Here is a 19,213-nt window from a genome sequence, read left to right on the forward strand (position 1 = left end):
TGACGATGGAAGATTAGCAATAGGACGGGCCTTCCTATCCCAAGGCACCAACTCATAATACCCAAACTCTTTTGACTCTTTCAGACGGTACAGATACATAAGCTCGTCTAAGTGGATCACATCACCCTCCGTTACTATCATCCAGATCTCCATGCAACTGATGACGATTCACCAAGAATTTGGCATAAGTTGCCCAAGTGCTATGCCAAGGTGATGGAGAAGCTCCATTAAAAAGGGATGGACCGGGAATCTAAGGCCATTTAAAAAGGCAGCTTCATAAAAAATACCTCCCCGGGATTGAAAGCATAAGCCTTTTTGCTTGGACGAGGAAGGCGAATCCTGGTCTCATTAGGGAGCTGGAACCTATCCTTGAACCTAAAAAGAGTGTCCTTGTCCAGAGAGCACACTTCCTTAACGACGTGAAAGGCACTCCACATGAAGCATGAAGAAGATGAAGGGTTCAAAGACGGAGGCGCTGAGACTACGGTATCAACCTCCACAGCCTTGTCACTAGATGATAAACTTATGTCTAGCTCACTCGACCTCACCTTTACTGACATCTCTCGAATAGACCCAAACCAATCCAAGGATTGGTGCAATAGAGGGGAAAGGTCAGCTAAAACTAAACCTAAGGCGCTACCCCTAGGGACAAAAGGCCCAAACTCTAGGCAACCTTTGATGGACCCAAGAAGTGCCCTTAATTGAGCAAAGAGAAAAGAAAAAGAAGGACAACGACGCCTAACCTCAGAGTAGTCACACATCAAAAAGGAAAAAGAAAAATGGAGGTCCCTAATTGGAGCAAAACAAAGGAAAACCAGGTAGGAAAAGGAATGAAAAAGTCGTACTTGAAGAAAAAGAAGCAAGATGGCCTAAACTTGAAGAAAAGAGGAAGCACAGAGATGGAGAAAACGCAGAAATGAAGAACAAAACAGAAATGGGGGAAAAGGAAGAGAGAAAAAGGCATCTAAAGGCTTCCCCAAAAACTGAGACGCGGTAAAACTAAACGCCTCGTCAATGAACGTGCCCACGTCTAGCCAACCAAAACATGACATGTGGCCACCAAGCATGCAACGCTGTCATGTCACCATAAATGTGATAAAAACATAATCTAAAAGGCCACACCTAACATGGGATGACTTTCCACATGCCTTAGATCGTCAAGAAGACTGACGACCAAGGAATGGAGGGGGGGGGCAATTGATGAATTAGGAAATCCTGCTCATCCAGGCATGGCCATGGACGAGGAAAGAACAATAAATGAAGCCTTTAATTACTGAGCCGTTACGATTGGACGAAGTAATGAGAATAGCAGCTCAGAAGTCTCCATATCTCAGCATTAACTATCAAAGGCGTTACCCAGACAGGGGATTAAACCACCATTAATGGGCTTCCAACGGCTAGGAGAACAGAGGCTTATATAAGGCACATCCAACCAAAGGTAAAAAATCATTCATCAGAATTATATTCCCATCAGCTAGAATTTTCCAATTATCTCTCTCTCTCTCTCTTTCACTCTAACTTTGTCATCGGAGGTTCATCGGTTGGCACCACGCCAGTGACCTATTTACACACACACACACACACGCGCACACTAAATCCAATAGAATAGTTTTATGGTTATATAAATACCTACTTGTAAGCACATTTTGATGATTGAAGAATAAACCAATTGCTTAGTGCATCCCTATCTCTCTTAATCTCTCTCTTTCTATATGGAATGTGACTACCTCGAATTAAGTAAATTTCCCTACAATTCTCATTATTCTCCTATATTTCTTATCCATCCCCATTAGGAACCACCGGGTTCCTAACAAGTGGTATTAGAGCTGCTCATCCTGAAGCCATGGTTAAAACTAAATCTACAATACTTTTAAACAAAGCTATTTCCAACTTTCAAGAAGTTCAGAAAAAACTTAGTACCATTTTATAGAAATTATCTTATGTAGAAACAAGAAGACAACAACCTCAAAAACTTGAGTCCAATGTGAATCATATATCAAGCAATGCTCTGGCAATAACTTTTCCAAAATCAATCAAGGTTGATTTTCCTAGGTTCAAGGGTGAAGCTTGTGCTACTTGGGTTTATAAAGCAAACCAATATTTCAACTATTACAAGACCCCAAACCATGAAAATCTTCCAATGGCCTATTTTCACATGGATGGGGAAGCATTAGTGTGGTTTGAAGATGTTGAATTTGTTAGTTGGGATGCCTTCGTTCAAGAACTACAAGTCAGATTTAGATCTACTACTTGTGACAATCCATTGAAGGCTACTATTCAAGAACCAACTATTCTTGTGAGTAATCCAATGCTCATTGGCGCTAGCCAAACTCATGTTTCATTGAATGGGTCTGTTCATGTAATCAAGAATGAAGACGTAGACTTACCACACATTCATGTTGGGGGCCAAATCTCACCACTTAGTGGCTATCACAAAGCCAAGGAACTAGATGTTTCTTTTCTTGGTGATAGCTGTGGGATAAATGATGGGTTCCATAGCTGAGATGATCACAATTTTTATAAGAAATTGAGTTCTACATCAACTTATGGTGTCCGAAATACACAAGAATGTGTTCTTGGTAGCAGCAGTGCACTACATGCCAGGTTCTATAGCCAAGATGATCATAAATTTTATAAGAAATCGAGTCTTGATTCAAGGGCTTTACGTACTAGGAAGCAAGATTACTTGGTGGGAAGCAAGATTGATAGTTCTACTTTTGATTATACAGGGAAGAGATACGGTGCTACTGATCTTTTGAAGTGTGCAAGACCTTTCAATATTAAGGCTGATGTGGATAGGGATGTGGAAAAGAAATTACTTGCATCTCCAGCATACATGGAGTCAAGGCTATCAAGTATTGGAGTTGTTAATCGTGGTCTATGGAAAATTAGTGAGAAGATTCTTTATGTAGGTACCAGTGTCAAGTTTGTAATATTACACCTTCATTCATCTATATTGCTGAAGGTTTAGTTCAATATGACTGTTTTGGGTTATGCTCCTATGTCATAGGCTGTGATTAATTGCTTTGAAGCTGTTCGTGTAATCAACAGTCAAGATGCTTTGGCGTATTGGATTAGTGGCCAGTTTCCCCTCATAACAGTGTCATTTCATAACAACACCTTGTGGGCAAGGTGTTATCAAGGGGAAGGAAATGTTAGGAATGCTATAAGCATATGGATAGTAATTGTTGTATTGGAATTTAGTTAGTTAGTTAGTTAGCAAGTTAATTACAATTTCAAGCATGTTAATCACATTTAACACATGTTGAAATTATTAATGCACATGGGGAATTATAGAACCATTAAGATAAGGTCATGTGGGCCAATAGAATAGTTTTATGGTTCTATAAATACCTACTTGTAATCACATTTCCATGATTGAAGAATAAACCAATTGCTTAAGGCATTAGTGCATCTCTATCTCTCTTAATCTCTCTCTTTCTCTATGAAGAGTGACTATCTCAAATTAAGTCAAATTTCCTACAATTCCTATCAATTCCCGTATAATTCTTATCCATCCCCATTAGGAACCACTAGGTTCCTAACAATACTAAAATTAAATAATTACCCTTATAAAAAATTTATCTTTTTTGTCCCTTTTTTTTCTAAATAACAAAGAAAAAAGAAATACGAGTATAACATATCTGAGTACTGATGATGCTGAAAATCGTCAGTGAGCCAAATAATCCTTACGTGCCCTTGGTAACCTGCGCAACACAAATAAAAAAGAAAACCTTGCAGAGAGTACAGGTGTGGTAAGACCCTTCGAAGGCTAAGTTAGAGAATTTTCTATCACTCTAGAGTGCCAGAACTAGAGCTAGGGTATCATTAGACGTACCTTGATTTTTGAGGGTTTTGGGGTTTTTATAGTAGTGTAGAGTCGACCTTGATTTCTTGGTGGAAAGGGTATTTCCTTGTAGGGAAGATCCTCATTAATGCTCGTATTTAGTGGGATCTTTCCTTTTAGGGATTCCCTTGATTATGGTTGGGCGCAGAACGCAAGATATTTCCATATTAGGATTCTTGGAGACCACTTAGTCCACGTAGGTGCCACATGGCCTTGCCACCCGTCTCCGTTGAGTATGTCTACTTTAAAGGGTTTGTCCACTTTAAAGAGTTTGTCTGTTTCTCTGCCTTCCGTTCAAGACATGACTCCGTTTACCGGTTCTTTGAGCCAAACCGTCTCTCTTGGTGTCACCGTCACTTATTATTAACTTTGCAAATTGGATCTGTCTGCTTTTGGGATTTATCCCTATCAAGTATAAATAAGAAATAACTTCCTTTTTATTTCAAAGGTACACTAGACTCTACTAACTGAAAACATTTACAAGTGACTTGCCATGAACTAATTTTCAATTTCAATTATTTTAGCTTTTTTGTCGATTACCTAATTGAGATTTAAAAATTTCTGGTCACACCATGAATATTTCACTTTATACTTTTTTTTTAAAGAGGGTTTCAACTTATGACGTTTAGTTGTGATAATACCTCTTTATCATTAGACTAAGACAACAATCGGTTTTTGGTGTAGGCGGGGATTAAACCCCAAATCTCTTATTCAACCATTGGAGACTTTATTAGTTGAGCTAACCAGAACTTACTCACTTTAAACTCTATTAAACACAGATTTTTATCAAGCCCAAAATTTTTAAAAAAGACACATTGGAATACTTATATTTGAAAGAAATGAGACTTTACCAATTAAGCTAATTAAAATTCATTACGGTAATGGCATTTATAGACAATATAAATACAAGAAATTCTTTATTTCAGATGTCTTCTAAAGCATACAAAAAGTTCTTTGACATAGCAAGTCCAAGTGCAATAATGTTCACAACAAATTCTGTTAAGGACATATTTTATGTAGTTGGCTAATCCTTTGACAAAACGCACTTTACTTATATTTGGGTAGATCTAGGATGTGTTTAATACTTCAAAAAACATGTTGTTCGAGTCTAGTATTAAAGCCATGAAGATTAGACCAAGAAACAAGTGAAGAAAATCTGTTCACTAAAGCTGGACAGATAGCTCGACACCTGTGGACAGATAGCTCGATAGTTGTTCGACAGATAGCTATCTATCGAGGTTTAATGAGGCTCGATAGATACTATCTATCAAGGTATCTATTGAGGTTACGAAAATCAGAATTTTCAGATCTGATTTTCGGCCCATGCTTATGTATTTGTGTAGGGTTTCTTTTCTCACAACCCTAGACATATATAAGGCTTATTTTAGAGGCCCTCACATAAGAGAATACAATGAGAACACATGAAAAAGGTGATCGAAGCCTTATTCTCTCTGAAAAAAGCTACTGCGTCTTTGCGCCTTAGAATTTTGTAACCAAGTGCTTCTTGATCTTCATTGTTAATGGAATGAAGAACTTTGCAGCCAACATTCTTCTTCCTCAAGTTGGTGAGTGAGTCACGTACTGGGATTCGTGCAAAGGAGTTAGTCACGTACTGGGATCTGTGCATTAAAGGGTGGCGTTCATATATTGAAGAGTTCAGAAGTTCTGAAGCGGTAGAAAGTTTGTACTGTAAGTTCATCTACAAGGATTGTAGAGTCTAGGGACAAATGTTTTGTACTAGATCTAAAACTTCTCTTTATTATAGTGGATTTCCTTTTTGGGAAGGTTTCCCCCCAAGTTTTTTACTGTGAAACTAGTTTGTTTCATTGGTTTTCCTGGGTCATCATATCTTGTCTTATTTACTTTTCCCCTGCATATGATTTTGACATGATATTGATGTTTGTTTGTTTTAACAAGTTTTATGTATAATAAATCTAATTAACAACTTGGGTTTAAAACTTGTTAATTCTATCAACCGGGGTCTAAATTTTTCAACAAGTGGTATCAGAGCGGGTACACTCTAATTGGATTAATTTCCTGAGTGTGATCCTTGACCCCCTATTGTCATAGAGACTCTTGATTGTTTTGATTTGCATGATCTTGTGTTAAATGATGATGATGATGATGATATTCAAGATGCCTATTGCAAACTTTATAATTTTTGTATGAAATCTCTTGAATGTTCTACAAAATTAAAAGCTAAATTTAAAAAGGTCAAACTTGAAAAAGATGATTTGATTGCAAAATTGGATGAAGCCAATAATTTGAATGAGAATTTCAAAAATCAAATTTTATCTCAGGTGAACAAAATTAAGAGTTTGGAAGAGCAACTAGTTGAATTTAAAACTGAAGTTGAAAATTTAACTAGTGTCAAATTTGTTGTTGAGCCTAACTCAAAAGAAAAAGATTTTTATATTCCCCAATTTAAAAGGAATAATAAAGAGTTGAAGGCTAATATTGCTAGGATAGACAAAGGTAAAAATTCTAATGTTAGCGCTGAAGTTTCTAAACCTATGTCTAATTGGTGGCTTTTAGGGGCTTTACATTTGGCATTACTTGAAGACATATGAGGACATCTTCCGTTGTTTCTAATTATATTATGCTACACCTTTTGTGTTGTTATAAAACATCTTGAGTTATTGTATGTGTTGCAAACAATTATTGTATAGAAGGAGTTTGAATTGGATACTTTTTTTTATTTTTTACTTGTGGAATGTATGTATCTTTTTTTATAAATGTGTTACTAAAATAAATGTGTTATTCAAATGTGAGGTTTTAATAATGTAATGACAGATTACAGGTTAATATCAAAGCCATGAAAAAAATAAAAACAGAAAATAAGTTTTAGCAACGAATTTTTTCGCCACAAATATATTAACAATTTTTTTTTAGTGATGACATACTTCATCGCTAAATGTAGCAGAATTTTGTAAGAAATGGTTTTAGTGACGAAAATTTTTGTCGCTATATGTGCCTGACGCCTATAGAGATGGAGAGGGAGAAGCAACAAATCCACCCATCTAAGCCTGACGTCATGCATTACGACCTACACAAGTGTTCACTTGATACAACTCAGTAGTGAGAGTATCAAGGCGAGCATCCATGCGCTCAAGCTGCGCCATGATGGTCTCAAGCGTCACACCACCTGTAGAAGAAGAAGGAGCAGAGGTGGATGGAGGAGTCGTCGTCTTAGTCTGTGGTCGCTTCGATCGAAGCTAGGCCTTGCTCCATCAAACAATACTGATGTTAATGGTATGCATGATGGGGAAATGATCAGACTCAAGATAGGAGATAGAGGAGTGGCGAATGATCCTCGTGATAGCCAAAGGAAAGATATGCTTATCACGGGTCGTCGTATCCTTATAGACATCTATAAGGGAGAGAATGAAATGAGAGGGAAAGTCAATAGAAAGATCCTTTAAGAGGGACAACAAAAAGCGAGCACAAGGCTCAATAATAGAATTATAGTGAGACAAGGGATGGAGAACAAATGTTATCACCATATTCAGGAACCTCGGACCTTTTGCAAAGCTCAAGCATGAGGTGTTTTGACGCTTACCCCAAGTAGAAGGTGTCTCACAAAAGAGAGAGAGAAGTTTGTCTTTGGACACAATCCTCAGACGGGGAAAACTGGAGTAATCAAGATACGATTCCCTCGGAACATGTAGCACTTTGGAGATAAGCTTCGGAGTCACTACTATATGTGTACCTTGTACAGGAGTAATAAATTGAGGTACAGAAGAATCGAAACAATGCATATTGGAGTAGAACTCCTGTATGATCATGGAAGGAAAACTCATGGGTATCTCACATAGAGATTCCCAACCCCGCCTATGTATGACAATCAGAAGAGCAGTATTAGAGAAGTCCGATAGGATAACGTGGCGTTCTGAATGAATACCATGTTTGGAGAAGTTCTCCAAGAAGTCCTTATGGGCCTTCTCATCACGGAACCTGACATGGAGAAGAGTAGAAATAGAAGATGATGCCCCAGAACGAAAAGGGTTTCGAGATGGAGTAGATTTGCGCTTGGGTGCCATTGCATAGACTATCCGAGAGAGAGAGAGAGAGAGAGAGAGAGAGAGAGAGAGAGAGAGAGAGAGAGAGAGAGAGAGAGAAAGATAAACAGAAAAGCACCATCAATAAGAGTACCAGAATATGGAAAAGAAAAAGTACATATGCATGAACATTGCACGAGCATGTAACGCGCAACAATAAAAAGTCATGAACTCAGCCCAATCCAAACCTAATAGCACACAAGGTTTCAACAAATAAAATACACATCTAAATGCATGAAAATATTATGAAAATGCAAATGTAATGCAATGCATGATCATATAACATCATATAAGCAAAACCCAACCCAAAAATTTTACAAAATACTCAAAAATTTTCAAAAACCCAAAATATTTTAAGAAAACCCAAAACCTAGGTCTAAATGTGTGAAATGCATGAAGAATGAAGGATTTGAGAAGCTTACCAGAGGGAAAAAGCAAGGATTAGGCCAAAATCCAAGAGGGTTTGAGGTTTAGAGGGAAAAGAGAGTGTTTGGGAGGTGAAAAGACAAAAACTATCGAAAGAGAACGAGAGAAATGAGATTAGATTTCGCGCTGGATCTATTTAAAGAAATTGCGTCTCGATGGATTGAGATCTATCGAGAATATATCGAGCACTAATTCTCGACAGATAAATCTGTCGAGGTGCTATCAATAATCTGTTGACGGAAAAAGTACCTCGATGGATTGAACAGCTGTTGAGAAGCTATTCGCTAGACATAAACTTTCTTGATGGATCGAGAATCTGTCGAGAGGCTATCAAGACAAATTCTAAATAGCTCGATGGATCGAAGATGCGATAAGATCTATCGAGAAAAAGAAGTCCAAGGGTCTGATGGATAGTAATTTGTCGAGAGGTGTCGCAAAGCTATTAAGCTTGATAAAAACAAATTTTTTCAAAGAGGAGAAAAACACACAAATAAATGCAATCAAACAAGCTACTCAACCAAAGATCCAAACAACATGTTAAACTCTCAAAAACACTTCTCAACAAAAGAATGTAAAACATTTAAGATCGAAACACACACACTCACACTAAACAAGTCTAACCAATTTTATATTTCAAAAACAAGTCAAGACTATTTAGTTAGTATACATTAACACATGTATTCCCTGTGATGGCCAAATTACATTATACCTGCATATGTATCAAAAGTAACAAAGAATTTTGCGTGTTGTGTGTGAAAACATCGCAAGATTGCACAAGCTTCTCATGTTATGACAATTTGAGATATGTGAAAATCAATTTAACTTACACACAATCATAACTGCTTGATGGGGACTATCACCTTCGAGATACATCCTATAACTCACACATCTCCTAGAAACACGCTTGCAACCATATTTAAAAGCATTTTGATTTTTTTTGCTTCATACTTTTCTTTGTATATATTTTTTTCTTTTGAGCATATCATGCATAGGCATATATAGAGAGAGAAGAAATACTTAATTATGTTAAGCTTTAAACATCATGATTTTGCTATGCTGAAGCATACCGATGTTATATATGATTGGTGGGCTTTAGTGGTGAGATGGTTATTTATGACTTTCTCTTTGGATTTTTTAGTCCTTCCCGTCAAAAAGAGTGATACGAGTGTTAAGTACAAGAGATTAATTAATCATACTCATCACAAACACAAGCCATAAAGCTCACTTGCTTAGTTGTGCATTGAGATGCTCTAAAAGCTACAAAAGATACAAAGTTTAGAAGACTTTGTTCCAATGGCCATCAAAGGTACACAAGTACCAATATACACAAAACACACACTGTTTTTGTATTTTTTTCTGATTTTTTCAATTTTTTTTTATGAAAAAACAAAATAAAGCAAAATTGAAACAAACAAACAAAAACATGTTAACACAAAGAATAGCATAAAACTAGATTGACTCAAAAACAAGAAAGCAAAACACACAAGTAATGCGTAACCAAAAAGAGAGGGAGAGAGAAAAAGTGACTGAATCACTTTGAGCCTTTTTCCTTTCACACCTTGGTAGAACCTTTCCTTTGGGCGAACCCTTGAATCGGAGGTGAGGGGAAAGAATTAAAACTATTCTAGTTTGAAAGGAACATGAGGGCCTTAAGAAGATCTCCAAGGGGAGCAAAAGAGGATGTAAACTGATTTTGGTTTCCAGATAAGATCATACTGTTGCTTTGTTGAGTGGCTAACTACTTGTAGCAATTAGGTCGAGCATGCCCAGTAGCTCCACAATGATGACAGATATGCTACTTCTTTTGTTTAGACTTTTGATTATTACCCTTCTTAGTCCTAGGGTTTTTAGTCTCTTTTTTTTCAAGTTTAGGGGGTTCTCCTAAGATAGATTTACCCTTGTCTATGTTTTCACTAGCTAAAACAGTTTTAACATCATTATTCTTATAATCAACATTATTAGTAGGTGGAACAAACACAGTAGTAATAGAAGAAGCAATATTAGGAGAAGAGAAATCATACCCCAAACCGGATTTATCAGAAGCAATTAAGCACTTCATCAAGCTTTGCACTAGAAGTCCTCTCTAATCGAGCTCTAACTTGGAACAGCTCCTTTTCAAGCTTTTTGGTCCTTTTAGCCAAGAAGTTGTTCTCAAATCACAGTGCTCCAATGGTTTGATTAGCTTCATTAACCTTTATGGAGGGCTCTTCTCGATCGAGTTCTACATCACTCAACTTCTTGGTGGCCAGCCTATACAATTTCTTGTGCTTTTCGGAGACCTTGTATAGTTTTGCATAAGTTGTATGGATGTCATCCTGCTCATCCATCTTCTCAAACTTAAACTCTACCAAGTCCTCTTCTTCATCTACCTCTTCAACAATCCCCTCAGTAGGATTCACTATGGCAGTGAAGGCATTCAAGATTCCCTGGTCATCATTATCTGAATCATCCTCAGGCTCAGTGTCACTCAAGGTAGTAGCAAGGGCTTTGCTTTTCCCAATGGTCTTGAGATAAGTTGGACATTTTTGTTTCATGTGTCCAAAACCTTGACAATCGAAACACTTTGGTCCAGAGGGAACAGTGTACTGAGCACCATCCCTAGCATCTTTTTTCCCTTTATCTTGGCTCTTGAACTGTGAAGAACTGGATTGCTTTCGGTCATTGTCAAATCCTTTTGCATTGGCATTCTTCATAAACTTTTTGAACAGTCTCGTGATATAGGATTTCATCTTAGAATTTTCATTTAGAATCTTCATCATCAGAAGACTCATCAGTGTCACTACTTTTGGCCTTCAGTGCCATGCTCTTGCTTTTGCTCAATTTCTCGATTTTAGACAAACCCAATTCGTAAGTTTGCAAGTTGCCAACTGGCTTTATCAAAGGAATTTGGTCAATATCCTTTGATTCCTCAATGTTGGTAATCTTGGCAGGGAATCTCTCAAGAAGAGATCTAAGCACATTTCTAACAATCTTAAGTTTTGGAATGGTTTCTCCAAGATTAAGAGTAGAGTTCACTATGTCCTTTATCTTGGCATAGAACTCATCAAATGACTCATCCTCCTCCATCTTAATCTCTTCAAAGCTCATGGTAAGCCTTTGAAGCTTTAAATCCTTGACAGCCTTAGTTCCTTCATAGGTTGTTTGGAGGATGGTCCATGCTTTCTCAGTAGTTTTAGTAGAGGATATCTTCTTAAACTCCTCATTTGTGACTTCACTGAATAACGCATTCAATTCTCTACTGTTGAAGTTTGCTGCATTGATCTTAGTATCATTACAATCAGCCGGCGCTTCCTTTGGCTTGGTCCAGCCTATCTCCATAGCTTGCCACACTTTCTCATCTAAAGACTACAAGAAAGCTTTCATGCGTACTTTCCAGTATGCATAGTTAGTGTTATCAAATAAAGGGGGTATAATTAAAGATTGTCCTCTATCCATGACAAACAGGGGTCAATGGATTACACAGCAAGGATTAACTCTAATCAGAGTGTGCTCGCTCTGATATCACTTGAGAGGCTAAGTATGTATTGACCCTTTGGGTAAATTAACCAATTAATTAGCCAAGTGAATTAGTTAAGTCAATTTAACATGCAATATGTGTGGTAGCACAAAAAAAATCACTAAGTAACTAAATGCAGCGAAAATTAAATTTGACATGGATGATTTGTTTACGAATGTGGAAAACCACCAAGACAAAACCCCACCAAGTGAATTTAAGGTCAGCACTCCTGAGAATCCTCTATTATCAAAACAAGTAGTTACAAGTAAAGGAATCCCAGTACCTTATACCATCCTACATTTGAACCCTTAACCCAATACACAATTGGACTTGCAATGTAGTGACAATCTCTTCTTTCAATGCACGACTCCTAGTACGTGACTAACCAAACGATGCATAGATCCCAGTACGCGACTTACACACCAACTTGAGAAAGATGTTGGCTACAAAGATTTTTAGTTCATCCACACGATGAAGATCAAGAACCTTATTGCTTACAAAACCCTATGGCGTACAAATGTAGCAGTTTCTTCATGAGAAATATGAATTAGGTCAACTTTTGTCTTTGGTCACACAATGCATGAAGGGGGTGCTCTGATTCCTTGTGTGACGGCCTTTAAAATAATCTTTATATATGTCTAGGGTTGTGAGAAAAGAAACCCTACACAAATAGCTTGGATATGCATGAAAAACAGATCTCGAAATCTGATTTTCGTAAACCTCAATAAATAGGTTATCTGTCGAGCTGCTATCGAGCATCAAGCTGAAAAATCCTTTTAAACCTCGATAGATACAATCTGTCGAGCTATCTGTCGAGCTTTAAAAATAAAAAATTATTCACTTGATTTTTGAACAAACTTGCATAGCTTTAACTCTTGGCTTGAACACATTATTGCTTGAAGACTTAAACCATCCTAGATCTACCCAATTACAAGTCAAAGGATTAGCCAATATTGAATGACATATGTTCATAACAAATTCCACATATGTCCTAAAAATTGAGAAGATTACATCTAATACATATTCCAAAGACATATAGCCATTACATTGCAAAGGTTGTATAAATTATAATATTAGCAAGGCACTTACGTGCATATTGTCAAAATGAAGTTAAAATGATTGAAGATTTTCCATAATATATAAACAGTAAGCTATAAAAATCATATTATCTATATCATACATACTATGTTCTAGCTACTTTGCTTGTGATTGCTTCAGTTTGTTTGCCACCAACAATCTTCGCCAATCCAAAGTCAGATATTTTGGGATTCATTTCGTGATCTAGAAGAATATTGCTAGTTTTCAAATCTCTATGAATGATCCTTAATCTAGAGTCTTGGTGAAGATAAAGAAGCCCTAACAATTCCCAAAATGAAATTGAAATGCATCTCCCAATCCAAAATTATACTTTGCTTTTGATCTTGCGAATTTTCATTTTGCATTTAAGAGAATAATTTTAGAAACCAAAATAAGAAACAAAGTCAGGATAACATGAAAAGTAAAATAATTGGAGTTAGGTTTAGAAGCCAACCAAATATGAAGAAGTCTAAACTTTTGCTAGCCTTGTACTCATAAAGTAAAATCTTTTCATTCCCTTCTATGCAATATCCATAGAGCTTGACAAGATTCCAATGCTGAAGTTTTGCAATCAATACCACCTCATTCTTAAATTCTTTTAAACCTTCACTACAAAAAACGCAGCCAAAGCTTCACAGTGAACCGCGTTTTGGAAAAACGCAGCTCCAGCACTGTACGTATAGCCGCGTTTGGATCAATACCACCTCATTCTTAAATTCTTTTAAACCTTCACTACAAAAAACGCAGCCAAAGCTTCACAGTGAACCGCGTTTTGGAAAAACGCAGCTCCAGCACTGTACGTATAGCCGCGTTTACCAAACGCGGCTATAGAGTAGCTCTAAAGCTGCGTTTTTGTTGGTTGATGCTGGGCAGGGCTGAAGCCGCGTTTTAAAAACGCGGCTATAGACCCATCCTGGGAATTTTTTTTTCTAAGCTTAGTTTGGATACAAATTATTGTTGCCACGTTTTCAGATTCTGCGTTTTGTAGCTTTTTTTTTTTTTTTTTCAACGTGCATGAACAGTAACCGGTACTATTCATGCACGTTATTTTACTGTGCGGGAGACCAATTTCACTGTTCACGCACTGTAGCTGTACTGTTTACGCACTGTTCATGGAACCCACAAGCACTTTATTCAGAAAAAAAATATTAAAAATAGGACCCGCAGCACTATTCACACATTTAAAAATTATTTTGTTACAGTGTTTTCAGTTTTCAATTTTTAACAATAAACTCTATCCAAACGGACCCTAATCTTTAACAAAGCTGCGTTTTATTCAACGCAGGTTAAAAACATGTACGAACGCAGCTTAAACATGTTAAGAGCTGAGTTTTATTCAACGCAGCTCACTCTCAACAACCTCTCGAGCCGCCCGCTGAGAGTCTCCCTCATTGGCTTCTCCTTGTTGTAGCACAAGCCCAGCCATGGCCTAAGCCATACGGCCAGTACCAGTTGGTCGTAATCCCCTCTCCTCTATTTTATTTTCTCCTTATTTTTCTGTTTTGTTTTTGTTTGAAAATCTCCTTCTTTTCCCATTGTTTGTTTTATTTTTTGTGGGTTTGGGGGTTTGTTGGATTGGTGGTTGTTTATGGTTTGAAAAGAACGGATTTTTGGGGGTTTGTTTAGATCTGTGGGTTTGGGTTCCTGGGTTTGTTTTTGAGGGTTAGTGTTGATTTTTGGTTGGTTGATCAGAGAAAAAGTGAGAGAGAAAAGTTTTGAGAGTGTTGGGGGTTGTGGAGGCGAATGTCGACGGAGCTCATTGTGGTTCGAGTTTTTGTGTTTGGTTGCTGAGAAAAAGTGAGAGAGGGTTTCGATTTTTTGTGTTTGGTTGCTGATAAAAAGTGAGAGAGGGTTTCAACAAAGCCTAGGCCTCCTAATAATAAGTTTTTAAACTTTTTTTGTTTTGATTTTTGGTTTAGGGTTTCAATTTTGGGTTTAATTGGATTTTTTTTGAGGGATTTGCTTCATGGGGTTTTTATTTGCATTTGTTTTTTGGCAGGGCTCTTGTAATTGCATTTCAGGCATTCTGTGATTGCGTTGGAGATCTTGAAATGGGAAAGGTAAACAATTGTATTGGCATAGTATTCTATTACAGTGAAGGGAATTTCTAGTATTGTGATTTGTAACATTTAGGGAAAGAAAGATAATATCAGCTCTTCTTTTTGTTTATAGATTTTGGCCAGAGATGGAGAGCTAACTGACAATGAGAGGTGGATCAAACTTATTGGAGACATAGCCTCCTGCATTTCAATAAAAAGACCGAAAGAGGTAATATTCCACTTGGGATATTATATAATAATGTTGTGTGTGTGTGTGTTTGTGTCTACGTTTATTTTTAGTATGACAAATGAAAAATTCTAACAAGTGGTGGAAAATGAAGTAAGGAACAAGGACACTAGGTATAGGGAATAAAACAATTCAATCATGTTCTATTATACTCATGGTCAATTTCATGTGAAATTGGTGACTTGGCAATGAAAACTGATAGGACATATGATTTCTTATCTTTCCATTACATCTATTAAAGCATCAATTTTCTTCTTTGGGGCTATAAAGAGTCAGGATTTTGCACTTATCGTCACTCCATCCTAGAAGTGGTTTATATGATGGAGATGGGAACTAAAATTAGAAATGAAGTTGATAGTCATGGTTAATTTCATGCGAAAATGGTGATTTACATGATGGAGATGGGAACTGAAATATGAAATGAAGGGTTTGTAGTTTGTAGTTAAAACCTTATATTCTTTTATTGAGTTCCATAACCTTTATTGAAAGGTTTTAAGTTAATGCCTGAAGCTTTAATGGGGTAACAGTATTCCCATTTTTAAATGATTGGACTTAAGCGGTGTAGCTCATTGGGGTAACAGTATTCCCATTTTGACATGTCTTAGATACTTGAGTCATAACCCCATGAAGTAGCAGTGGAACCCATTTTGCTTAACCTTTCCGTACGGTTGCACAATCTTCAAGTGCGTTCCTCTACTCTTTGGCATGTTTACTGAAATAAATTGTTATTTTGGTTCTAGTATCTCCATTGTTATTGTCATATTATGATTATCTGATGATATGTTCATATAGACGTGCAATTGAATAAAAACATTCTGTTGTAATTCTAGTTGAGAAACAAAGCAGCAAAGATGTCATCTTATATTGCAGATATACTTACTTTCACTACTATAATTTGCTGGTTAATTGATAGGATGTAAATGTGCCTTTACTACTATTTAATATTGCGGTGCGGGGTAGGAGTAGGGATGGCAATGGGCCACGTATTTCTTGTTCCCACCCTGCCTAGAAAAATGATTTCCCCTTGTAAGAGTAAGGTGGAGGAGAGGTCATGGGTCCAATTTGTGTAACTAATCAATAACAAAGAAAGTTAATTCTTTGTGGATGTAGCTTTCCCATAATGCCATTGTTGAAAGAGCTATGTGAGGATTGATTAAGATCGCACCTGCCTGAAGCTGTCCATCCCACCCAAGTGACTTTTTTTCCTTCAAAAGAATATCCTTCATGTACAATGTATTGAACTAACCCTTGGTTAGTTTCTAACATTTTATCATCCTTGCTAATAGTCATGAACTTCCTTTTTATATAGGTTTTTGGTGTCTTATGTTTTGATGTGTGCACTTTGCACACTATTTGGAGTAAGTCAGAAGTTGACTACTTTTTTTCAAGTACTATGATGCTTGCTGACAATTTTTTGTATGTAAAAAATCCTTAAGTGATATGCATTTTGTGATGTAAAACATCTTTTGTTGGGAACTTGTTTTGTTCATGTAAATTATTTGGGCAATGCAACCTTTTTGGCAATGAACTTGTTTTGTTTGCTGGCAATTGTTTTGGGTAGGAGATTTAGAATACGTTTGGATGCAGCGTTTTCCAGCTGCGTCCACGTTTTTTTTTTTTTTCCACGCGCATATGTTACTGTTCATTGGCCATGAACAGTGATTTTAGGCCAATGAACAGTACTTTCTGGGATGAACAGTAATTTTTACACATTAAAAAATTATTTTTGTACAGTGTTTTCAGTTTTCAGCAATAAGTTCTATCCAAACGAACTCTTAGCAAGAAAACAATTAGATGGTCTATAGCCGCGTTTTTAAAACGCAGCTATGGGGGGACCTGTAGCCGCGTTTACAAAAACACAGCTATAGGTTCAGCCTATAGCTGCGTTTTAAATGTGGCTATAGGGGGACCTGAAGCCGCTTTCTAAAAACGCGGCTTCAGGGTCCCGCAGTGGGCTATTGTCATGTGGCTTAAGCCGCGTTTTTAAACATGGCTTTTGTCCTTTAGCTGCGTTTTTGCGGTCTATAGCTGCGTTTTTAAAACGTGGCTAAAGCGCCCTTTTTTTGGTAGTGCTTAACCTGAGACTCTTGAAAGTCTCTTTACTGCAATTTCTTGACCACTTGGAAGCTTACCCTGGGACCAAAATTTGCAATGCATAATTAATATTACATTTTGCCAGAACAAGTAGACATGAACATTAATTAATGTCCAATAAATGTTGCTCAAATTACCTTATACACAGGCCCATAGCCTCCTTGTCCCAGTTTGTTTTCATTTGAGAAGTTATGTGTAGCAACTCGTATGCTTTCCAAATCATAAAATGGTAATGCCTTTCTCATCTTCTTCTTTGAACTCACCTAAGTCTATCAAGTCTTGGACATGGCTTTCACTGCATAACATGCGATGTGCTCGATTTCTTTGATCAATTTGTCTATGTTCTAATTCGAGAAGACATTAACATATCTTAGTTCACATGTTATTTACATTGAAGAAAATATAATTTGTTTTAGTCTGATTCAAATTAATAAAAAACAAAAGAAATATGCATTGTGAATGGTATGCTTACCTTTTCTCTTGGTCATCTTTCTTCGCCATATGTATATAACAATAATGACAGAATAATCACACTAGTTATTCCAACAATCAGAAGCATTATTATTCTTTTCTTTAATGGCGAAGAAACTACAAGAAAGAAAGAATAGTAGTCGTCATACTTCAATATTAGATGTGAATAGAAATCTCGCATATCATGTTTGGTTACGGTGAACAGGTTCAAATGATTTAATAAAATGATAATAAGTCGAAATTAAAATATGTATGTTTTCATCAACTCGTGCAAAATAGACTCCAACATATATGACATAATAATCACATTGACATTGCTGAAGACGATTTTGCAAATTTTAGAAAAGACATCCCAACTATTCAGATAAAATTAAAAGTGACTAAAATTAAGCATAAGAGAACTCTTCCTTAGTTAAATAGCCACTCCTAAAATACTGGTTACTCATTAAAAACAATTATCACAGTATTTTTAGATGAGACACTTTAAACCGCAAGCTTTCATATATGTATCCCAAAAACCACAAACAAATCTCACCCTCATATGAAATGTACATTTCTAAAAGTATGGGATTTTAGAGTGTTATGTGGTTTAAAACTTTAATGTGTCTCAAGGATGAAACAATGGGTTTTTTATTATTTATTTTACTTTGCTATAAAAATAAAAAAAACAACATAGCCAACCAACATTATAGCTTTGCAATTGGCATTTGCCAAAGCAAGAGCAGCCTTATCCCATTTGGATTTGGCTGTTATGGGTCTTACCCATCCATTCTCAATGGAATCCCACACCGTCTCATCAATAACACAAAGAAAAGCACGCATATGTACTTTTCAAAAAGCATAGTTACTCGCATCAAACGGGGTCTTGGATCACGCTAGGATATTGAAATCTGACAAGTGTACCCGCTCTGATACCAATTGAAAGCTTGAATTTGTGTTAAAACACGAGTTTATTCAGACCCTCAATTAAAATTACAACTAGGTTACTTTTACTCTAATTTAAACAAAGTACGGAACAAGAGTAAATGTGCGCAATTAACCGATAACACTACCCTAAACCATATTTATCTATCATCAACAAATAATGAAAGTTTAAAGAGTAGGGAAGAGAGATGAAAACACAAGATAACACCAAGATGTGTTATCGAAGAGGAAACCGAAGAACTCGGTGAAAAACCTCTCCGCGACCCTCTAAGTCGAAATCGATCCACTAGAGAATAAAGTTGGAATACATGAATAACAAAAGACCCTTCAAGCCTAGTCTACCCCATGTACTTGAGCCCTCCAAGCTCCTGCTACTAACTGACTTCTTGAAGTCTTGTCTTCTCTAACTTTCAAGATCCCATAATTCAGCTTGATTGCATCCGCCAATGAATGGCTCCTTCCAATGCTTCCTAATAGTACCAAAATCACACTTGACACTCAGAATATGTGTGGTAAGTGTTTGAGCTAACATCC

The 19,213-nt window shown here is 36.7% G+C and overlaps 1 long non-coding RNA gene across 2 annotated transcripts; it reads left to right on the top strand.

Moving 5' to 3' along the window:
• The first annotated feature begins 14,219 nt into the window (after window positions 1-14,219).
• LOC142638939 (uncharacterized) lies at window positions 14,220-16,730 on the top strand. 2 transcript variants are annotated; one of them, XR_012845092.1, is made up of 4 exons: window positions 14,220-14,362; window positions 14,904-14,964; window positions 15,077-15,172; window positions 16,301-16,730. It is a non-coding gene; the product is annotated as an uncharacterized LOC142638939 (long non-coding RNA). The 2 variants fall into 2 exon arrangements; XR_012845091.1 differs by having other exon boundaries at window positions 14,225-14,359.
• The last annotated feature ends 2,483 nt before the right edge of the window (window positions 16,731-19,213 follow it).

The sequence above is a fragment of the Castanea sativa genome, chromosome 6, assembly GCF_040712315.1.
Source record: "Castanea sativa cultivar Marrone di Chiusa Pesio chromosome 6, ASM4071231v1".
Taxonomy (NCBI): domain Eukaryota; kingdom Viridiplantae; phylum Streptophyta; class Magnoliopsida; order Fagales; family Fagaceae; genus Castanea; species Castanea sativa.